Here is a 22,993-nt window from a genome sequence, read left to right on the forward strand (position 1 = left end):
TCAATGGGACAGGGGAGCCAGTGGATTATTTTTACCCTGTCCTTCCCTTAACAGATTGTAATAAGTGATACAGGACCATAAAGGACCTCTCCAAGGACAATCACGGACAAATGAAGAGTCAGGCATTGTTGATGTGAAGCCTGGCCAGCTCTGTCTTGCAGGCCTGCTTTGTCTCTTCCCCATTTCCTGCTTTCTTCTCCCTTTCTCTCACAGCTGACCCATAAGATCTCACTTCCTAATAGGCAGTACCACAGAAGCCTATATGCTTTAGGCTCTCCTTTCTGACTAAAAAGGCTGAGAAAATTTGCAGCACTTCTGTCCTTAAAAATATACCGTGTTTCCCCAAAAATAAGACCTAGCCAGACCATCAGCTCTAATGCATCTTTTGGTGTAAAAATTAATATAAGACCTGCTCTTATCCCGGTACCTGGCACTGTTGTAGATGAATCCATTGAATGCATTTCAGTTAGTTCTTTGGGAAAATAGCAACTAGCTCTCGGCAGTAGGCAGCTGTAGAAATTAGAGGTCAGGGTCTTAAGAAAACATAATTTTTATGAGACCAAAACTACAGATGTAACACCTTTCTGTGAATGCTAACAAATGTAAAGTCTGAGGAAGTGTGGCTCCCACCTGATGGAAAACTTGTGAGAAAATAGTATGGAAATGGGGCGACACGGTAAAGGAAAGCAGAGGAGGTGGACACATGTAGAAGCAACGATTTCACAGGAAACAGTTGCGTGTGGCTGCGGAGGAGCAGGGACAACGTGCTTTGTGGGAACCAGCCTGTCTGGGAATTCAGGCAGGCTTCACTCCTCCTACAGAAACCTCCTGCAGACAGCTGGCTCCAAAATTCCCAGTACTGTGGCTAGTGTGATAGGAAAGGAGCTAGAACTTTCCTATATACAACATCCATAAAAAGATACTATAAAAGAATGGGAAGGAAAGAACAGCAAGATTACCAACAGAAGAAGTAGATTCTCCAGAAAATTCTGGCTTTGGAGGAGGTGAAAATTGTAAAAATTTTCATTAATTTAAAAGGAATACCATTTGAAAAGGTATATAGTGAAGCAGAAATGCAAGAACTCAGGAAAGAGATGTAAGACAGTGGGGGGATATCAAACACAGCCTGATACAGCTCAGGGTAAAAATATGATTGAAACAACAAACTATCACCAAAGTGAGGATGAAACTAAATGGAGTCGAAGAGCAAATAAACACTAATCAAAAAAAAAAAAAAATCAATGACATGAAGAAGTGAAAAAAAAGCAAAGAAAAATGAGGAAAATTTGTTAAAAATATTAGTGTGTGTGTGCGTGAGAGAAACTAGCCCAAATATCTTTTGAACATGGTATTTTGAGTATGTGCCTCAGACTAAAGATAAAAATAGTATACACATATCGAATTCTATTTAGAAGCTTTAGTTTTCACAGTCATATGGGTTAGAAATCCTGATGTTACTCTAGGTATTTTAGGATTCCGTGAATAAGTAAATATATTGAGGTAATTGGCCTCAAGTTTCTCCTTTCCTGTTAGAGAACTGAATTACAAGTACAGAGAGGGTAAAGATTAAATGAACTCTGTGATATGTAATGGAATTGAGGGATCTCTATAATTTCATGATTACATACACACACACACACACACACACACACATGTGTGAATTCATATATTTCTTAGTTCTCCTTGCTGAAGGAGCTATATGCCTCAGTACCAATGAGTACCCAGAATTTGGGTTCTATAATAAATACCATTCTCTAATAAAATGGCTTGGGGAAATGATTTCCTTGGAGAAATGACTGATTCTAGTGTTGTAGCAAGGAAACTGCAAGATGAGTAACAGAACATCCTTTTGTGGTGGGAAATAAAAAGGTAAACAAAGGATGAGGTGCCGGAAGTCACCAGGAGCCAACTGACAAAGACATTCCCACTGGTCTATTCTGGGACCATTTGAGCATCAAAACAGATAACAATAGAAAAGAATTATTGGCTATTGAATAAAATGAGAATCAATCAGTCATTACTGATATAAATACATAAATAAATAAATAAATAAATAAATAAATAAATAAATAAATAAACAAACCTCCCTCTTACTATAGAAAACCAACAAAGAAAAGTAGAGAGAAGGATGGAGTTAGGAAATCACTGTCCTACAACTGTTAAAGAAATAATTGACTCAGGCCAAAACCAGTAGGTGAAAGTTTGAGACTATGTAAATCTCCTGTTTCCATCAAGGTGTCTCCCGATAAGATATTTATTAGTTACAAAGGGGAAAAGTAGTAGCTTTACAGCAGAGAAACCTTGCAGACACCAGAGAGTCATGTGCTACATGATGTTTCCGTGAACTACGGATGCATATACCACAGTGTGCCCATAAAATAAACCTCCTCTGATAAGTCCTGTTTGGCTTTTGCAAACTCAATAACCTCATGTTCTGAATATATGTAGATCCTGTATCCATCTGACTGGACAATTTCTGTTGTAGGTTTTCTTCTATATTTTCACCTGAATTTGTATTTACTTGAGATAATTTCTTAAAAGTGATACTCTGGTGACTGGCATAGAGCAAACACTTAAAAAGAAAGCTTATACTGGAGCTGAAAAACTGCCATTGCCAATGATGTCATAGCCATCCTAAGGCTAGCACAATGCATTGCTCACTATTTTGTGGTGAGGCTGCTATAAACACACCTACTTCGCTGCCGGTCATATAAAAGTATAGCGATACAATTATGTATAGTACATGATATTTGATAATGATAACAAAAGACGGTTACTGGTTTATATATTCACTATACTATACTTTTTATTGTTATTTTACAGTGTACTCTTTCTACCTATAAAAACGTTTGCCAGCAGCAGTCTCATACATCTCGTGTTTACCCTGTCTCTTGATGGCATCATTTTCTCTTGTGCTTGGTTTAATCTCATGTTGTTTTATAAATTTAGTGCAGCCTAGTGTACTGCGTTTATGAAGTCTACAGTCAGGTGCAGTCATGTCCTAGGCCTTCACACTCACTCACAACTCATTCACTGATTCACGTGGAACAACTTCTAGCCCTGAAAGCTCCATTCATGGTAAGTGCCCCATACAGGTATACCAGTTTTTATCTTTACTTTGTACTTTTACTGTACCTTTACTGTATTTAGGTATGTTTAGATTCATACTTACCATTGTGTTACCATTGCTTACAGTATTCGGTACAGTAACATGCTGTCCCATAGAGCCAGGTGTGTAGTAGGCTAGACCATCTAGGTTTGTGTACATGCACTCTATGAGGTTCGCACAGTGACAAAATCGCCTAGCAACACGTTTCTTGGAACGTATCCCTGTCGTTAAATTGTGCATGACAGTATTCCCCAAGTGATTAAAATAAAGACTGCGACACACCAAGATCAAGTACCTCTGGGTATGATTCACCGGGTAGATTACAACATCACTTCTGTGGTATTTCTGCCCAAAACGTACAACTTGCAACTAATCATTACAAAATATCCAGTTACACACATTGAGTGATATTTTACCAAACAACTGGGCAAAGTCATTAAAAAACCCCAAAGTGTAAAGAATGTTTCAGATTAAAGGAGCCTAAAGAGACATGACAATTACATATAATGTGAAACCCTTTATTAAATCATGGACTGAAGGTGGGGGTGGGGAGACTCTCTATGACAGACATTATTAAGACAATTAAAATTTGAATAGACATGCAAGAAGATGCAGAACAAAGGAAAGAGAAGTTGGCTAGGCAACCACCAAAAACAAAAAAATTGAATAGAGACTGTGAATTAGATAATAGTATTGTATCAATATTAAATTTCCTAAATCTGAAAAAAAATTTCTGTGGTTACGTGTATATTAAAAAATAGCCTATTGTTTGGGAATATACTAATATGTTTCTCAATTGGTTAAAAAAATACATGTACATGTGAGTGTGTGTGTGTGTGTGTAGAGAGAGAGAGAAAGAGAGAGAAAAAGTGAGAGAGCATGCATACCTCATAAAACCAATAAAGAAAAAAGTAAACAATTGATGAATCTGGGTAAAGGAAAAATGAGGGTACTTTCTACTATTTCTGCAACTTTTCTGCATGCTGGAAATTTTATCAAAATAAAAGAAAAAGATCAGAAAGAGAAAAATAAATATAGATGACAGGCAAAAGAGATCCATAGGTGAATTGCTGAAGAAGAAAATCAAGATAACAGAACTGAAAAATATATTCAAATATATAAAACATTAATATTTCCCCTCGAGTTAATAGACAACTTGAATCTGCACTTAAGAAGTATGCCAAGTCCCAGATTATATTTAGCCCAAATAATCAACCTCAGACATTTTCTAGTAAAACTATTGGTTCTCAAGGGTAAAGAAAGACATTGTAATGCAGCTGGGCAAAATAAGACATGGGGGGGAATCAAGCTTTTCTGTTTTTTTTTTCACAAAAAATTTTGCAATATGTCAAAGACATCCAAGAAATAAAAAAGTGAGCTAAGGATTTTATAATCAGTCAAAATGTTCTTCAGCTGTAAGGAATAAAGGCAAAACATTTTGAACTTGTGCAAACTCAGGAAAACATTGTTCCTATTAGGTCGTCTAAGGAAGTTCTTTTTAGCTAATGAAGAGATGTTAAGAGAAACCACAATAAAAGGATTTAAGTAAGTATTGCATATTTAACAGTAAAATCAAATCTCACACAAATGTGGATACTAGATAACTTAGTAATGCAGAAATGATGCAAATCCCATTAAAAGGGAAAAGGGAAGAAATTGAGAAAAAATACTACCTTATTTGTAATAGTTGGAGTCAAAGAATAAATTTTAAAACTGACATATTTAGTCGTAGTTGTATATAACGTGGAGAAAGACAACAAAAACACATGTTGAAAAAAATTTAAGAAAGAATAGTGAAGAAAACAGATATAGAAGAACAATGGAGAAGAATTACTCTTAGCAGATACAAAAGATACTATACAGACAGATAAATTAAACCAGTGAGGTATTGTATGACTAGACAGACCAATGGAAAACAAAGAAAACAGAAAAAAGATCCAGAAATTTACCGTAATGCAAATTTTGCATATGATAAATGAAGAAAGACAAAATATTCAACAATTTGGGATATTACAACTGGACAGGCATCTGGAAAAAAAACTGAAGTTAATTCTATATCAGAAATAGAATATAGGTCATACTGCAGTAAAAAGGACACTTAAATCTTAGTGGCTTAATTTAATCTAACAATGGTTTATTTCTCATTAATTTTACTTATCCATTACGGGGAGGTTTGCACTCTGCTCTAGTCGTCATCATTCTCCCTCTGGAATCACAGCCTCTATCTGATACATTGCTATTGTCCTGCTGAAGAGAAAAGAGAGAACAGAGCAGAGTATTCACTATCTCTTAAAGCTCCTGTCCAGATGTGATATATACTACTTCAGTTCACATTTCATTGGCTAAAGCAGGTCACATGATCTAAGCTGATGTCAAGAGAGCTGGGAAATATATTTTCCCAAAGAAAAGGCACCAAATATTGTAAATCAGTTATGTAGTCAATAGTAGATGACTCACTCTGAGCTCCAGGACACATTCCACGTGGACCAAAGACTTAAATATTAAAATGTGAAATTATAAAATATTTTAGAAGATTCATGAGATAATCATTTTATTACTCCAGAGAAGGCAAGGTTCTTCTTCTACCTATGAACCACATTCCAAAGCCATTAAGGCAATTAAGGATACATTTTACTACATAAAAATTAAAAGAAAACCTTTTTCTTGGAAAAAATCATTGATTCTGTCAAAAGACAAACTGCAACAGGGCTAAAAAAGTAGTTGCAATTTATAACATACTCAGATTCTTAATATCTTTAATATATGAGGTTGGTGCAAAAGTAATTATGGTTTAAAAGATTAAAAATAATTGCAAAAACCGCAATTACTTTTGCACCAACCTAATATAAAGAGTTTCTATAATTTAATAAGACAAAGAAGGCCCAACGCAGTACTAAGGCAAATAATTGAAGAGGTTGTTCACGGAAAGGTAATACAAGGAATTCCTAAATAAGGTGTTCAACCTCGTTCATAATAAGATACATGTAAGTGTGATCAGACTGCAATATTATTTTCACGGATCAGACTGGCAAAATTCCAAAACCTTGACAACATGTTTTGGAAAGGCCCATCATTTGCCTGTGGGAATGTAGACTTGAAACCATCTTTTTGTAGGCAAAACTATCACTACTTATCAAAACTACAAACTCATATGTACGTGGTCCTAACAATTCAAATTCTAAGCATTTATCCTGCAGATAAATTCAAGAGCTTGTGAAGTGAAGGAGCTGTACAGTAAATCCACATTGAGCAAGTGCTGCTGAGAGAAACTGTCCTGCCCTGAATGGAGAATCTGTTGTTGGAGACACAGAGGCCATTGATTAAATAGAGATCAGAGGACAGAAATGATCACTTGGGCTGAAAACATACCAAGTAGAGACTCTTTAATAGGTTACAACCTTCCCTGCCTACACCAAATGCTAATCTCCATATAATACAGTTGATGATTCTTCTCTAAAATAATTGGTTTGACACTCTGGAATAAATTAGGACAGCTAGGATGGTTGCTAGTGTTCCTATTTAGAGGTTCCAACTCGTAAGAGCCACTTGCTCCTGAAGCATAAAATTAGGCCTGAAGGTAGAAAGCCTTGTTTACTTGCAAAGAGCTTCCAGGTTTCCTCCTATTTCCACATTTTAAAATATGAGCAAAACATTTGAAAGAGTAATTAATGCTAAAATAAATTACACCAAACCTAGAAAAAAGACACTGTAGAAACAGATGTACGTCAAGTAATGAAGAAAACTTTTAAAAGCTCTAATTAGTATCTGTAGAAAGATTTTAAGGATTTGCATCCATAAAATAAGAAACAGGAACTGAATGCAATGAAAGAGGAACAGATTGTATATTTGTTAAAAGGGTGGGGAGATAAGGATAAGGAAGTCCCTTTGACTATAGAACAGAAAGACCAATGGAAAACAAAGAAAACAGAAAAAAGATCTGTTTTTTTCATTTGAAAATGAAAATGAAAAAGAGAAAAGATTTGAAACTCAAGAGGATCAATTCAGAAGGCTATCCAACTAATAAAAGTTTCAGAAAGATGGCACAAAGAACATGTAAGGATAATATTTATCAAACACATTTAAAAATCTTTCCCAGAGTTGCAAAGAGAGATATCTTTAAGACCATAGGAACATGTGACAGGTAACCGCATCACAGCCTTGGGCTAAGCCTATTAGAAAGCAATCTCATATATTGTTCCTTCATATCTCAGTGAAATAGAAAATACCTAAGTGTAAACATTATCTGGATAACTTCCAAGTTGACTAGAACAAAGAGCTAAGAAGCAAAACATTAGCCAAAATCCAAATTCCAGAAAATTAGGACCATTCTCAAAAGCAAAACACCCCACGATGATGGTAGTCGGCACAGGGACGCAGGAGCTAACTGATAGAGCTGCTTTCAGCTCTTTCAAATTTGAAATAATTTGAGCAAGAAAATTAAGTAACATTGGATTATAACTCAAAGTATAAAATAAATATTCATGGGTCCATATTAATATACATGATAGGATAAATAAATGGGAGCGAAGAGACAAATCTCCTATGCAGAGTATTTCAAATAATTTATGTAGATACTTCTCCTTCAAGGAGAAAGAGCTGAACTCCCTGCCTTCAGTGTGGGCTGTACGTAGTGACTTCCTTCCAAAGATTATAGTATTAGTATGAAAAGGGGAAAAAGAGTAACTTCACAGTGGAGAAATCTGGTGGCCGTCACTGTGGTTAACACCAAGGTTAAGATCAGCAGTGATAAATCAGGCAGAGAGCACGTGTGAGAATAGCCCTGTTCCTTTATTGTCTTCCAAATCCATCGCCCCACTCGAACCATTGGACAAACGTTTGTGTCTTGGCTTTTTGGATAACATTAAGTGTAATATCTGTTTCTTATTCTTCTCAATTTAATATCTGATACATCCTCTATCTGAGGACAAAAACCAAAACCAATCAAACAAAACCCAAAAATACATTAGATAGAGCCCTACTGAGGGACATTCCACAAAATACCTGACTGGCACTCCTCAAAAAACTGTCAAGTCATCATAAAACAAGGCAAATTCTGAGAAACTGTCACAGCTAGAAGGACTTTAAGTAGACTACATGTAATGTGGTCTTCTGGATGGGGTTCTTAGTTTTCCCAAGTAAAAACTAAGGAATTTTGAATGAAGTTTGGACTTTAATTAATAATAATGTATCAATATTGGGTCATTAATTGTGCCAAATGGACCACGATAACATATCATGTTAATAATAGAGGAAATTGGTGGGGGCATGTGGGAAATCTCCGTAGTATCTTTGTACTATTTATGTAAATCTGAAACTACTTTAAAATAAAAGAAGTTCATTTAAAAAAATCCAAATTCCATACCCTTCTCTGAAGTGGGTGAGGTGCCACATGGTTTGCTGAGGCATGTCCTCTGAACTCGCCTCGATTTGGCCGGACACTGCTCCCTGATGTCCTGGCTCCCACACGTCAGCAGGAAGTTCAAGGGCACTAGGAGTAGGCACATTTCTGTATATTTATTACTGTTCCTAGATCCTGAGGCCTTTCCTGAAATCCCCAGAGAGCTAATTATTTATTCCTAACCTGCCACTGGCCGACCAGACCTCCCACATCCTTTAACTGTAATCACTGAGTTCCCGGCCTCTGCTCTGACCTCCTTCCTGCCTCTCGCAATTTGATTTATTTCTAAAGAAGAATCAAAGTATGGTAGACTATATAGGCATTTTTTTTTTGAGTTATATATAAAATGAAACTGAGATGCAGGGAGAAATGGAGGGCTCATTGTTAGTCTTGACCTCGTGGGCAAATTGATCCCTGCAGACCAGGATATCAAGGTTGATTTTGGCCCCTTCTTGACCAACTGGGCAATCCTAACAGCAGATCTGTTTTAAATTTCATGTTTTATGTATACACACAAAACCATAAGAGTGTGTGTGTGTGTGTGTGTGTGTGTGAGTGTGTGAGTGTGCATGTGTGTATACAAGTGAAGTTTTAGTCTGAAATCAATTTAGATCTTGCTCTCATCTTTTACCACAAAGCATTTTCTCTGAAGATATCAATAGGGAAACCTTGATAAGGAGTACAGGAACAACTATTGGCTAAAAAGACACACGTCTAGTCTGTTGAATGTTCTAACCTATTTTTTCAAATCTTTTGGAGTGAATGTAAGATAAAATATTCACCCAGTTTCTTACTCCTTGGCCACTAAAGCTCCTAAAATTCTTTAAAAAAAAAAAAGATAGCCTGTGTTTGATTCATTAGTTAATGCAGCAGAGTGTAAAAAATAGAATTGATTTTAACTTTTAAGCCTTGGTCTATATTTGTCTTTAAAAACAGAGGTCACATTTTTCTTCATGGAAATGAACTTGAGAATATTATGTGTTTGAATGAATCATTGACCATGTTAAGTTATCCTCATTTGGTTGATATGAGAAAATTTGTGGAAGCAATCTCCAAGAAAGCAATCTAAATTTAGAGTTGTGCTTTGGGTAAGATGTTGTAGGCTCTCAAAATAATACATTTACTCTAGAGCTTCTGCAAATTATTCCTTGGCAATCCCAACAACAACAATTTCAAAAATGGGGACATTTTTGAAAATATACTACTGGTACAGAAGCATGGAATTTTGGCCCTTTTGACTGGTCATATGTTTGAAAATATCCATGCTGGCAATATGTAATTTTTTCCTTTCCCAAAATCATTTTAGACCTTTCAGACAGAAAAAAGATAAAATCAAATTATCACCTATCTGAAACAATCCACCAAATCTCAGGATGGGTTTCAGAAGTGGAAAAAAATATTTGGGATTTGAACACAAAAAACTACGGTATATTTTAAAAATGCCATTTCTCAATGCTTTTCAGTACTCAAAGGCAATGATGTCTAATGTTTACCCTAACTTCCATCAAAGCAATAAAATGGGTATGATCACTCAATTTTTCAAGGAAAAAGACGTTTGGATCTCCCAACTCTCTTACCTCTTTGGATTTTCAGCATTGAGGTCATTTTGAAAATTGTAAGTATTTCCTAGAATTGACCATGTTACAGTAGATCCAGATCTTTTGAATGGAACCACAGATTAAATTCTATACAGGGATGAGAATGAACAAACTGTCATTACGAGCAACAGTATGGATGGATCTCACAAACATAAAGTTGAGTTAAATGAGCCGGACAGAATACACTGTGTGATTCCATTCAGATATAGCTCAGAAAACAGGCAGAACTAATCTATGGGGTCAGGGTATGGTTACTGTGTTTGTGGGATAGGGGCTGGCAGGAGCAGGAAGGTGACTTTGTGGTCCTTATAGTATTCTGTTTCTTGATCCAGGTGCTGGTTACACAGTTGTGTTATTTCGGTGAAAATTAATTGAGCTGATTACTCTTACGACATGGGTGCTTCTCTCTCTCTGAGCATAAAGTGCTTCAATAAAGTTGATATAAGGCCACGAGTCTGACTGTCTTTGTCTTAGGACAGATGATTTTAGCCTAAGGTTCCTAGTAAAGCCAATCCACATTCAATTAAAAAAATCAAATTATAATTATAAACACACTAAAGTGTTTGCCTGGATTTTAGGATTAGTCCTTCAGGCATTACTAGTGTCTTTGCTAGGCAGTGATCTGAGGAAGAACTTGTTCCAAATTCCAGCAGTTCTAAGCACCTCACCACATTTTTTCTAATGTTGGGTGTCAAAAGCATTTTAGGTGTATTGAAATCAAGAGTATTTTGCATGAAACTCAGAGCATTGAATGTTGATAGCCTAGAAATGCTACTGTAGTATGAGCATTATTCATTGCTATTTCAAGCAAAATGAGATTACTTTGTAGATACAGTATTTTCTTAAGAGAATGAGTCAAAGGAATACAGCGAGCAAAGGCCAAAAGCATTTTACTGTGTTTTTGTGGTGCTGATTTCTTAGTCCCTATCTAACTCCTGGCATTAAAGTCATCTCAGAAAGAAGTTACTGTTATCTAGTAGGCACTACACTTTTTCATTAATTCAATCCAATCTTCCTTAAAACAAATAAACAGAGCTGCACAAAGAATGAAAGTTTTGACTTGGCTTGCTAGTGAATAAAAATGGTATTAGTGCAAATGGTTATTTAGAGCTAAAAATAGTTCAGGTTGTCTATCATTTCAATTTTAAAAGACATTGAAAATTGATCTTGGAACATAGCATTTAGTATCATTACACAGTGTGCATATTTTAGCAGGTTTGAAAATACTCAGTGGATATGCTGGAAGCTCTTATCTCAGTAGAACACAGCACATTAAAAAATCTGTCCATCATTTGGTTGTTGCTATAGCAACAGCCTAGTTCCAGCTGGAGAGAACGGGATCACTTGTGTTGGCTCACACGGAACTCTAAACTTGCTTTCCACCATTGTCCACCTATAAATCGCCATTTCATATGTGGGCATGGGGGGAGCAGGGGAGGCGGAGGGAATAGCATCACACCAGGAAATACGGTTTTGGTGGTCGTAAGTCCATTAGCTGCCTTTGTTTATTTGCTTGTAACTAATGTAGTGATGTTTTACCAGGTAGATGCCTTGCAATTACTTCTAATGCTTTGGTTTTTGATCAAGATTCTTGGTTTTTGATCAAGCAATTTTACATAATTTAAATGTAATTTACACTCTCTCCTGTTGGAATTCTTGTTACCATCTCATGACTGTGACTGTCATTGGCCATTTTTGCCTGTAGGGGGCGTTGATGGTACCAATGGAAATTACCACTAATGCTCTCTAGCTAGGACTGGCTGATGGTGGTTTCGGCCAGAAGTTTGCTCTGAGTGATTAAGAAGAGGCCCTCTGTGGCTTGTCTGATGATACCTGCCCACGGTCCTACAGTATTTCAACACGTGGATTTAATTCTGACTCGGAACACTAGAAGTATGGTTATCTACTGTCCTGTATGTAAATTCTGGGTCACATACTTTAAACCCACAAGACATTATATTTTCTCTTTAGATATACATAACTTCTTGCTTTTAAATGTGTTAATTTAAAAATACAGAGGGTGCCCAAAAAAACCATATACACGTTTAAGAAAGGAAAAAAAAACTATTAAAATTATACTGATGGTAACCACTTTGAGCATCTCTTGTAACTGCAGAAGTTAAATGTGACTTGTATTCATCTTTTGCTATCGGTATGTATTGAGTATTACAATTTTAATAGTTTTTTCCTTTCTCAAAATGTGTATACATGTTTTTGGCACCCTCTGTATTTATTAAACAGCAAAACGATAGCAATGAATCTTTTGTGTGATGAATCTATGGGTTGTGATATTTCTCTTTTCTCCTTTTCAAATTTAAACAACCGTGACATATTAATTTTTTAATAACCATATCTTATTATTTAAATTACCCTAATGTTTAACTTTTCATCTTGAAAAAATTTAATATGCACAAAAAGTTGCCAAATAGAACAAAGAATTCCTGAAGTCCTTCATCAAACATCATCTAATGTTAATATTTTAGTACAATTATTAAAAGCTCATTTTTTAGTGGGAATTTTTCAGTAAAGAGGAGCTTTCCCTTCTACCTACATATCTATCTATCTATCTATCTATCTATCTATCTATCTATCTATTTATCTATCTCATGATCTATTATCTATCTTTTTATCACTGTGGACTCATGGGTTTGTTTCATTCTGTGGAATGCAATCCATTTCTATAATTATCTTCTTGCTCAAAGTTTCCCAAATTTGGCTATTGGGAGCCCTTTCAAGATACCTCCTGTGCCCTTTTGCCATGGCAGCATCATTCTTTGAGCACCACCTTACTCTCTGGTACCTTAGGGGTACTTCTTGCTTGTCCGGGAAGGCAACATAGAAAAGGAAGCTTTTTATCTGAGCCTTGGAAAGGTCTAGGATTAGGACCAGCAAAAATGGGACAGGGCCATGGGCAAGGTGCTACTTCCCTATGTAACGCTCATGGGATTAAGAACAAAAACAATTATATGCAAAGTAAAAATGTAAAAAAAAAAAATAAAAAAAAGATGTTCAAAGTTCATCTTGACTTTACCCTGCCTCAGTACTGGAATTCAATCACCACTTCTGAAAAATTCCTGATTTCTTTTATTTATTGCAGAATAGTATTTGGAAAACAAAATCAAAGTGTTGGTTTATTTTTTTTTAATCTCAAAGAAAGTTTTATTAGCTCACCATTTTTCTTGCTGTTAATAAAACGTATACTTTAGAACCATAATTTTATTTACAAACTGTACTTTCAACACAAAGTATCATTTAAAAAAATGTTTACTCTTTTCTTTCTAATTATAAAAGTGATATATGTGCACTGTGAAAAATGTTTTAAGTGGAGAAAGGTCCAAATGAAGTAAAACAACTCAGTTCCAAGTGCTAATCACAGTTAACAACAACAACAACAAAAATGTATATTTTTTGCTTTGGATTTTTACACATTAAAATAAATAAGAAACCAAACTGTACATAATGTTACCTTCTACTTTTAAAAATTTAACAGTATGTTTTGAACATATACCATGTTATTAAAAATGCTCCTAAAACACTCTTTTAATGAATATATAATATTGTTTTATACTGGTTCTATTTCTTGAAAATTCATGATGTTTTTGAGTTTTTAATCTTATGTGTAATCTGACAACAAATATCCTTATATATAAATCCTTGAGCTCATCCCAGTCTATTGCAGATCACATTTTAAAATAAAAACATATTCTTTCCTGCCTGCTACAGCCCCTATTTCTCCCCCCCAGAGCCTCACGGGCTGCATCGCGTTTGCTCCAGTCTCCTGCTAAGTTGCTGTCTCCTTCCAGCCGCCATCATGATCATCTACTGGGACCTCATCAGCCATGAAGAGATGTTCTCTTACATCTACAAGATCCGGGAGACGGCAGATGGGCTCTGCCTTGAGGTGGAGGGGAAGATGGTCAGTAAAACAGAGGGTGACACTGATGACTCGCTCATTGGTGGAAATGCCTCCACTGAAGGCCCGGAAGGCGAAGGTACCAAAAGCACAGTAATCACTGGTATTGATATTGTCGTGAACCATCATTTGCAGGAAACCAGCTTCACCAAAGAGTCCTACAAGAAGTGCATCAAGGATTACATGAAATCAATCAAGGGAAACTTGAAGAACTGAGACCAGCAAGAGTAAAACTTTTTATGACAGGGGTTATAAAACAAATCAAGCACATCCCTGCTCATTTCATAAACTACCAGTTCTTCTTTGGTGAAAACATGAATCCAGATGGCACGGTTGCTCTGCTGAACTACCGTGAGGATGGTGTGACCCTATATGAGATTTTCTTTGAGGATGGTTTAGAAATGGAAAAGTGTTAACAAGGTTGGCTGTTTTAATCCATCACCTGTCATCATAACTGGCTGCTGCTTTTGATCCACACACCAGGACTAGGACAAATGGGACTGATGTTACGTTACCTTAAGCTCTTCCTTTATTTTGACCTTGATTGATTTGGAGGTGAAGCTTATTTTTTATTTTATTTTATTTTTTAAAGAAAAACATGTCATGTAGGTTGTCAGAAATAAAATGCATTGAAACTCAAAAAAATATTTTCTTATTTTTACATAAACTGGTTTATAAGCACCATCGTTTAATAACTTTTACGTGAGTGAGGGAGCTTTTCAGAATGTTGTACATATAGGTTTCTGCTTCTCAGTCGTCTGTAAAACTCAGAACCTTAGTCTCTAGCTTGTGCTTACCAGGATAATATAAATATGGCTTTACCAAACAATACTAAAACAATGGTTTTAAATAGCTAAGATGGCAATCCAACTTTGGTCCGTACCATAAATATTTATATCCATTATGATAAGAATTTCACAGTGTCATAAAATAAGCTGATAGCATTGTAGAACTTATTCTCTATTGTTGCTACATTTCTGAGTAGTCAGAAATTTATTTGTAATCATTTAAATATGTCTGAAATGGAAATTCGATAGCTAGGAGTGAACTTCAAGAGATATAAAAAAAGGTTGGGTTGATGGTACCCATGCTGGAAACCAAGTTTTACACAATTTAGTGTTTAAAGGACTGTTAGGAATTTTTAGTGCAATAGGAATTTTAAAGAGAGTGGTGTGTAGATTGTATATTCCTGGATGGCTTCCTGGAGACAGCTGGACATATGCCATTCCTGAAAGACAGCTCCACTTTCCCAGGGCCATTCTTATGTCATCACAGTGAGAGCGAAACAGGTGAAAAAGAGTCAAGAAGAAGATTTCATGAATAGGGAAGAGCAGAAGTTTCTTAAGTGATGACCCTGGTAAGAATTATCTCCTGTGCGTTATTCTCTAAACAATCTTACTTAGACCTGAAGAGCTTTCTCCAAAGATGGGTAAGCCACAATCAAATGACAAATCTTGAGCCTAAGGCAAAGTTTTATCTTCTTCTCTAACAATGGAAAATCAATAAGGCCTGGATTATTAAGAGACTAGCTATCACATATTATCATGAAACTTTGCGATGTGATTGATTATGTAGACACTGTCAATAGTATATCACAGTCAGTTTGTATGACGAGCTACTGCTTACTTTGTCCCCTTTTTATTTCTGAAAATGCATATTATTGGGAGGAAAACACCTAAAATATTTTTTAATGACATTGTTAATGTTCTATGGAAATTGACACATGGAATTGCTAATAGCTTGTGAAACTTAATGATCATGCACCTAAATATATTTACAGGCCATTGCTCTTCCAAATATTGCGGAGGCAAAAATAGATGCAAACTGAGGGATGGAAGGCATATGTCACAGTGGAGTGCTCTCACGCTCCCACGCCCGCCCCTCACAGAGTGGGTCTCGGCGTTATCTTTTTGCAGCCGTGTGGTAAAGTGGATGAAGACACTATCTTCTCCCACACTTCTGACAAAGGTAGCTCACTTGGCAGGGAGAGGCACAAAAAGCTAAAAATGCCACTTCTCTCTGGGAGCTTAGAATTCTTTTCCATGGTCTCCAAGGTGGGGTGACTTCTGAAGTTCATGAAACCCCTGAAAGTGTATGAAAATTTTGAAAAGTCCAATGTATATATGGTGGTGCGGAAGGAAAAGAGTCAGAATTGCAATGTGTGTGACTCCAAAAAGGTGGAGAACCTCAGTTTCTACCAACATGATCATGAGGAGAAGATTTGAAGTACCGGGTTATGACTATATTTTTTTACCTATAGTGAAAATATTTTCTGAACCATAAATAGAAGCATTGGCAGACATATGGCCTAACAAAAGTAGTGTTCTGCTCTATTTGTTTTCATTGAGGCTCTCTGACAAAACCTTGGACAAATGGTGGGTGTGAGGTTTCTAACAGACCCCCTTCTCTTCTCAAGTCTCAGTCTCTGATCCCCTCAAAGCCCTGGCACCAGCTCCTGAGTTTACACAGTCAGAATAGAGACAAAATTGTGATTTTTGTCTTCCAGGCCCTTATAGTCCAAGGTAGAAACAGCCACATGAGCTCATCATCTCAATAAATGGTTTGTGTGGGGGGCAAATTCACAAAAGCAAAAAGACCTGTTAAAAGGCATTTCCTCCTTTATAAGTTATGCCAGCTTTCATTTATATTTTTCCAATTTACACATGACTAATGAGAATCAGACTTCATACGTGAAAACATTTAGAATTTTTCTTTCTAGTATTTCTACTGATACAACCCATTTTGGGATTATAAGTCCCAGAAATAAGTGATTTGAAAGGGTCTGTTTTACACAGCAGATATTCAGTGGACACTAGCTAGGTTTGTCAGTGCAGTAGGCAGTCTGCCTAGTGATAGGCTGTGCCCATATCACATGACAGGATGTGGGGCTCAGGGGGAAACTCTGGGCAGCCTTGTAGTTGAGTCCTGATGGGAACTCAATGTCAAATAAACGAAACGTGATGTCTTGATGAATAGGGACACCACACAGAGTTCAGAGGATGAAACTTCTAGAACACTGAGGGGTTCATTTGAATCAGCTCAGAGACTGGCAGTGCTTTCTGCAGGCTGAAGCCTCCAGCCCCCATGGCTGGGAGAGCAGAGCTGGCCAGAGATGACAAGTGCTAATTACTGCTACCGTATGTTGTTTGTCATTCGGAACAGAAACAAAAGAAGACTAGATTACACACCCTGAAACCTTCTCTTTGTCTGTAATTAGGTCTTCATGAGAAGAGTGATATCAGAGCCAGAAAATCAATCACTGAGCCTTTCATGCTGGCTCTTCTGTAGAGGTCCAGGGAGAGCAACTTCACAGATGATGTATATATGAGAACAAAGAGAGCTCCGGTGGAAAGAGAAAGACACATCAGGGGACACTGGGTTTGTGCACAACGGCTTTAAAAATGATAGCGTGTAATTTGACTCCATAAATGTTCCTTTCCAGGTGTTTATATAACCGGTTTGGAGTTAAGCTTCTGTCATGATCCATGGGGCCTACACTGGAACTAGAGGTTTTCTGCTTGTATGGAGGTCCCAGTCCTGTGACAATCAGATGCCGCAGTGGGTGCCACCCAAGAGACCTGGAATGTTGACCACTGGCAGCTCCCAGATCAGTCCTTCCCTACCAGGTTTCTGGTCAGTGGTCTAAGGTTCTAGAAGATCAGGTGCCACAGTGGGCAATTGACTGGTCACTGGCAAGTAGCAGAGTGGGGATTCAAGTTCGGGCCCCCATTCGGGTCTCAAGAGGCTTCAGCAGACATGGAAGGATGAAAAGACAGCAGGAAAAACTGCCAAATGATGACTGAGCACCTACTGTGAGCCGGGCACCATCTGGAAATGGGCATACATGGAGTGAGGGCAGAATGGATCCAGGCCTGCCTGGGAGCTCACACACTACCGGACAGACAGGAAGGGAAGGTGACAAAGCAGGGCAATGCTGAGGAGAATGAAAGAAGGAAGGGGGTATGGGGTCCAGTGGTGGAGAGTGATTTACATTTATATGGGACACCAGAGGAGGTCTCCCTGAGAGGGCCACTTTGAGCCAAGACCTGAAGAAGATGAGTCACCTTCTGTACTGAGGTGAGAGCAAGCTGGAAGGCCCTAGGGTGGGACAGCCTTGCAAACCTGAGAAAGAGCGGGGACGCCAGGGTGGCCGTCCTGGGGCCAGCAAGTGGGAGAGTGACAGGAAAAGAGGTCAGAACAGATGTTTATAGAGCCTTTCTGGTTACAGTGAAGACTTCAGCCTTTACTCTGAGTGAGAGGGGCAGTCAGTAGGGGTTTGTGCAGAAGGGCGCCATGGTCTGACGTATATTTTAAGGAAATTCCTTGAGAATAAACTGCAGGGTGGAAGGATGGAAGAAAGGAGCCCTGTGGTGTGAGAAGGCTACTGCAGCGATCCCAGAGGCAGGTGACGATAAAGGTCTGGTGCTGGGAGGTGGCAGTGAGGGTGGTGAAAGATGCACAAAGATCTTTTCACTTTCATGAGCGGGTTCTATGGGCTGAATGGTTGTTGGAATGCCCTGCTGTTGCACTGGTGGACAAGCAGAGGATTAAGCAGATTTTCTTATTAGGTAGCCAATGTTTCTAAAGACTGAGTCCTGTCTCGGGTTGGCTTTCCCAGAGGCAGACCTTAGGAAGGGGTCATGTGAAGGTGATGTATTGGGAAGTGTTCCTAGAAAACCCCTGTGGTAGAGGAGTAGGGAGGTGTGTGGTGACCAGCTCACTCAGTGTGCCCGTGACCAAGAAGTTTCCAAATGTGGAACTTCCAGTGTTAAAATTGGGACAGTCCCAGGCAGACCCAGGGAGTTGGCCACCCTTGCTGAGAGGGGAAGGGAAGGAGACCAATCAGAATGTGCCACCAGCAGGGCTCTGCAGGCGGTAACTTTGGCTCAAGTCCTGGGGATGATTTAGACAACTGCACCACTCACTTGCTGATGAAGGGCTAACCCCCAGTTTCCCAGTGCTTCTGACTCCCTTCCACAAGTAACGTGGGGCAGATAGACCGCAGAGAGTCCACGAGGGGCAGGAGCTGGCAGTTTGGAGGGAAAGACACAGGAGGTCATGTGCACAAAATGCTAAAGGAATGGAGGCGATAGAGCAGAGCCCAGGCAGGCTCTGATACAACTCTTCAGTAATTCTTTACCTTAGTAACGCTAGGATGAGAACACACACTGCCTCAGGATTTTTCTTAAACTCTAAGAAATTCTCTGACTGCTGAGAAATTGAATAATTCTTTATTTTGTTGTTTTTTTCCCCTCTGCTAACTGCTTGATATAACTGCAACCTCAAACTCCTTAATTAAAGAGGTAAGTGTTCCCACATCATCCTGCAGTGAAATGTCTCCTGGATGGAGATTCTGCTGAAGGAGGCAGAGATAGGAGCTTGGCAGAATTCTGTCACTGTACACACTGAATCACAAATGACAGGAGCTTCTGTTAACTCCCAGTGGAAGCACAGTTGGCACAATGTCATCGTTATGACTTTTCTTGCAACACTTTCAAGGATACTACTAGTCACAATATTGCCATGGGGATATGAAAGACAGTTTGGGGGATATAATCCATAATGTTGCAAAGAGTTTGTAGGGTGTCAGATGGACACTTGTCTTATTAGGGAGACCACTTCATGAACAGTGTAGATGCCTGACCACTGCACTGTACACCTGAAGCTGAAGTTGAATAATAATGAATGCCAACTATAAATTACTATATATATAGTCACGGGATATGGAGTAAAGCATAGGGAATAGAGTCAATGGAATTGTAACAGCTATGTACGATGTCAGAGGGGTGGTAGATTGGGGGCGGGAGTTATCACTTTGTGAGGGTTATAAATGTCTAACTATTTCATTGTTTTGTATACCTGAAACTAATAAAAAAAAAGACTACTACTAGTATTTCAGCTGTTATGGTAGTTTATCATCGGGTAACCAGTTTTATGCATAATGTGCCAAAACTTGTTGATGCCTCTAGGAGCCGTGAAATGATGTGTAGAAGGTAGATTACTTAATGCAATTTGCTAGCATCACAGTAATTTACAAATAAATTGTACCTTTCTTTCTACAGAAAATCATCAGCTATCCTCTTCAAGAAGTGTGATTTTCTTCCTTAATCAATAAAGGGCCATTGTATGGATTAGATTAGAAAGAAAGAGAATATGAGGATTCTTATAGCCATTGTATGCTTTCCCAAATCAAGACATTTGCAGGAAAAACAAAAAGGAAGAAGAAAAATATCTGGTAGCTGTGTACATTTAAGTGTGGGGTAATTTGGGGATTATTTCCAAAAGAAATGAAGGCACAGAACAATTACCTGATACCTATATTTCTTTTCCCTGAGCTAGTAAGACCCATATGTATCTTTTTCTCTAAAGACAGATTTCACTGAAGTAAGTTACAATTCCTTGTCATTGACTTAAAAATACCATGAAGATGCCATGATAAACTTTGTGTTAACTACCCTTTTTGACTATGGCTGGCAGAATGTTCAGAAATTTGAGTTTTCTGGTTTGATCTCTAAATTGGCAGTTGTCTTTATTCCATTTCATGCTGTCAAAATATGGATGCAACATCTACAAGCCCGTTTCCTATGAAGGGATGGGGGTAGGGGGGAGTGGCCAGAAAAAGAGGATAGGGCATCTGAACAAAATTCTCATGGGAATAACATGTAATATTGGCAATTTATTCATGCATCTATTAATTCAATAAAAATTTATTGAATTTCTACTGTATGCCAGACTGTGCGGAGCACAGCAATGGCAAGGATGAGTGAGAGACATGCACTACTTACAGTTTTATGGAAAAGATAAATAAATGGGCAAGTACATTGTATGCTCAGGAATTTTAACTGTATCCAGCGGGCAACGAGGAACCTGTGAAATCTTAGGGAGTCTGGGAAAGTTTCCTGGAGGAAGTGCCTCCCCAGCTGAGTTTTGGAGAAGGGGGAGGGAGAGTCTTCAGGACTTCCAGGGGAGGAAGCAGCATGTGGAAAGGCCTAGAGGCAGGAGGCATTGGCAGACGTGGCACTAGCCCTGAAGAGACGTTCTCATGTGATATGGTTTGGGTTGCTGGTTGGCAGGCTTAGCCTATTGGTTATTATAAAAGAGAACACACGCACGTGTCCTTGTAAGTGTATTTATGTTAGTCCAATTTTTTTTTAATAAAGGACCAATATCTTTTCTTGACTATATACTGTTTCACATTTTTTTTTTCATAAATCATCCCCTTAATACATCTTCTGAATTCTTGTTTCTCTTTCTTTCAAGTGGCATGAGAGATTGAAGTCACTTGGAAACAACTTTTGTTGAGAATATTTCTAGAGATTTACATCCCTCTCAATCTTTTATTATGGTTTTACCCAAATTAGAGAATAATTATTTTTACAAACTCACCTTTATCAAGTCTTTCCAAAGCATTCAATTTAGTTTTCATAGAAACAATTCTTTTTTGCCTTTATAGTTTACAGATTTATATAGTTTTAATTAAATTATATTATGATAATAAGTGTTAGCATAACCAATTCTGGGAAGAGCTGTCAGCCAGTAAACACTAATACAGTGGTGAGTCTGCTTGTTAGTAGCTTGCCTGAAGCAAACAGCCAGCCTGTTTTACAAAGGGGTGGAACTGTCACTCGCTAATCCAAGTCAATAAGCTAAATGAAGGGATTCAGGAACTTCAGAGTGTAATTCAAAGTTACAGAAGTATAAGATTCAATGATTATATAAATTGATTTTAAAGAACTAGATAGCAAGCTTATGAATGAGCTTGTCTGCATAGATGTTTGAACTGTCCTGCCAGTCACTGAGAAATGTCTTTGATTGCCCATGAAGGAGAGTAAAAGAAGACATGCATGGAGGAAGTTTCCTGGGGATTGTGTTTGCAGATCGACACTTGTAGGAAAGTGAAGGGACAATTTAAACTGTAGCAAAAAGGTACAGCTGACTCAGAGAAGCTCTGAAGCTGGGATGGCCCTCCAGTCTGTTCTGTCTTAAAGCAAAAGAGTCCTGCCTTTATCCTAAACTCCCATCTCTTCTACCTACAGGTCACTGGATGCAGGCTGCCCTCAAGTATGGGAAGTCACCTTGTGTGGTATAATAAATATATCTGGTCTTTCATCCCAGTTCCTGGCACAGAGCTTCAAACTCTTGGAATTTCCTAAATGATTGGATTGTCTCTGTTATGCAGGGTAGGCCCCTGGATAGTTTCAGGATGGGAGTGGTCACCTGAAAGACCAACCAGGTAATGAGAAGGTTGGAATGTTGGGGAGGAAGAGGGACTGGAGATTTGAGTTCAGTCACGTGAGCAATGATTGAATCAAGTATGCCCCCCAAAACTTCTGGACACCGAGGCTCAGTGGAGCTTCCTGGTTGATGTACACATTAATATGCTGGGAGGGCAGCACAGTCCATGAGAAGAGGCCGTGGAAGATGTATGTACCCGACCTGCACCTGCTCTTACCCTGGATGCCTCTTCATTCGGCTGTTTCTGGTCTGTATCTTTTATGGCAAAACTTCGTTTGTGTAGCAGTTTCAGTAAGTTCTGTGAGTTGCTCTAGTGAATTATTGAAACTGAAGAGGGTACGGGAGCCCCTGAATTCATAGCCAGTTGGTCAAAAGTGCAGGTATCCCTGAAACTTCGAGGTGGGAGGCAGCATTAATTTGCACTAGCAAAGATGCCACATGTAGCACGGGCTGTAATTGGGATTACTTCCTGTCTGAGATTGTGGTTGGTCCACTGTCATTCTCTAATAGCTCTCTGGATTGTTAGGGGCTAAATTGGTGATTTAATGTGGTAATGTTGGGGACCAAAATTGCTATGTTCTGTATGGTTTTAATATAAACTGGGGTAATACTAGTAATACAAAGTAATACTAGTAATATTCTTTTAATATAGAATAGGGTAGTGTTACTATAGGGTAATGCTAATATCTGAAATTCCCCCAGGGTGCAAAGATATTTTTGATTTATTATATTGGCAGGTG

General features: G+C 38.1%; 1 pseudogene; it reads left to right on the forward strand.

Annotated features, from left to right (window-relative positions):
- Positions 1-13,907: 13,907 nt before the first annotated feature.
- LOC117020131 (translationally-controlled tumor protein-like) lies at positions 13,908-14,434 on the forward strand (annotated as a pseudogene).
- Positions 14,435-22,993: the final 8,559 nt, after the last annotated feature.

The sequence above is a fragment of the Rhinolophus ferrumequinum genome, unplaced genomic scaffold (assembly GCF_004115265.2).
Source record: "Rhinolophus ferrumequinum isolate MPI-CBG mRhiFer1 unplaced genomic scaffold, mRhiFer1_v1.p scaffold_87_arrow_ctg1_1, whole genome shotgun sequence".
Classification (NCBI taxonomy): domain Eukaryota; kingdom Metazoa; phylum Chordata; class Mammalia; order Chiroptera; family Rhinolophidae; genus Rhinolophus; species Rhinolophus ferrumequinum.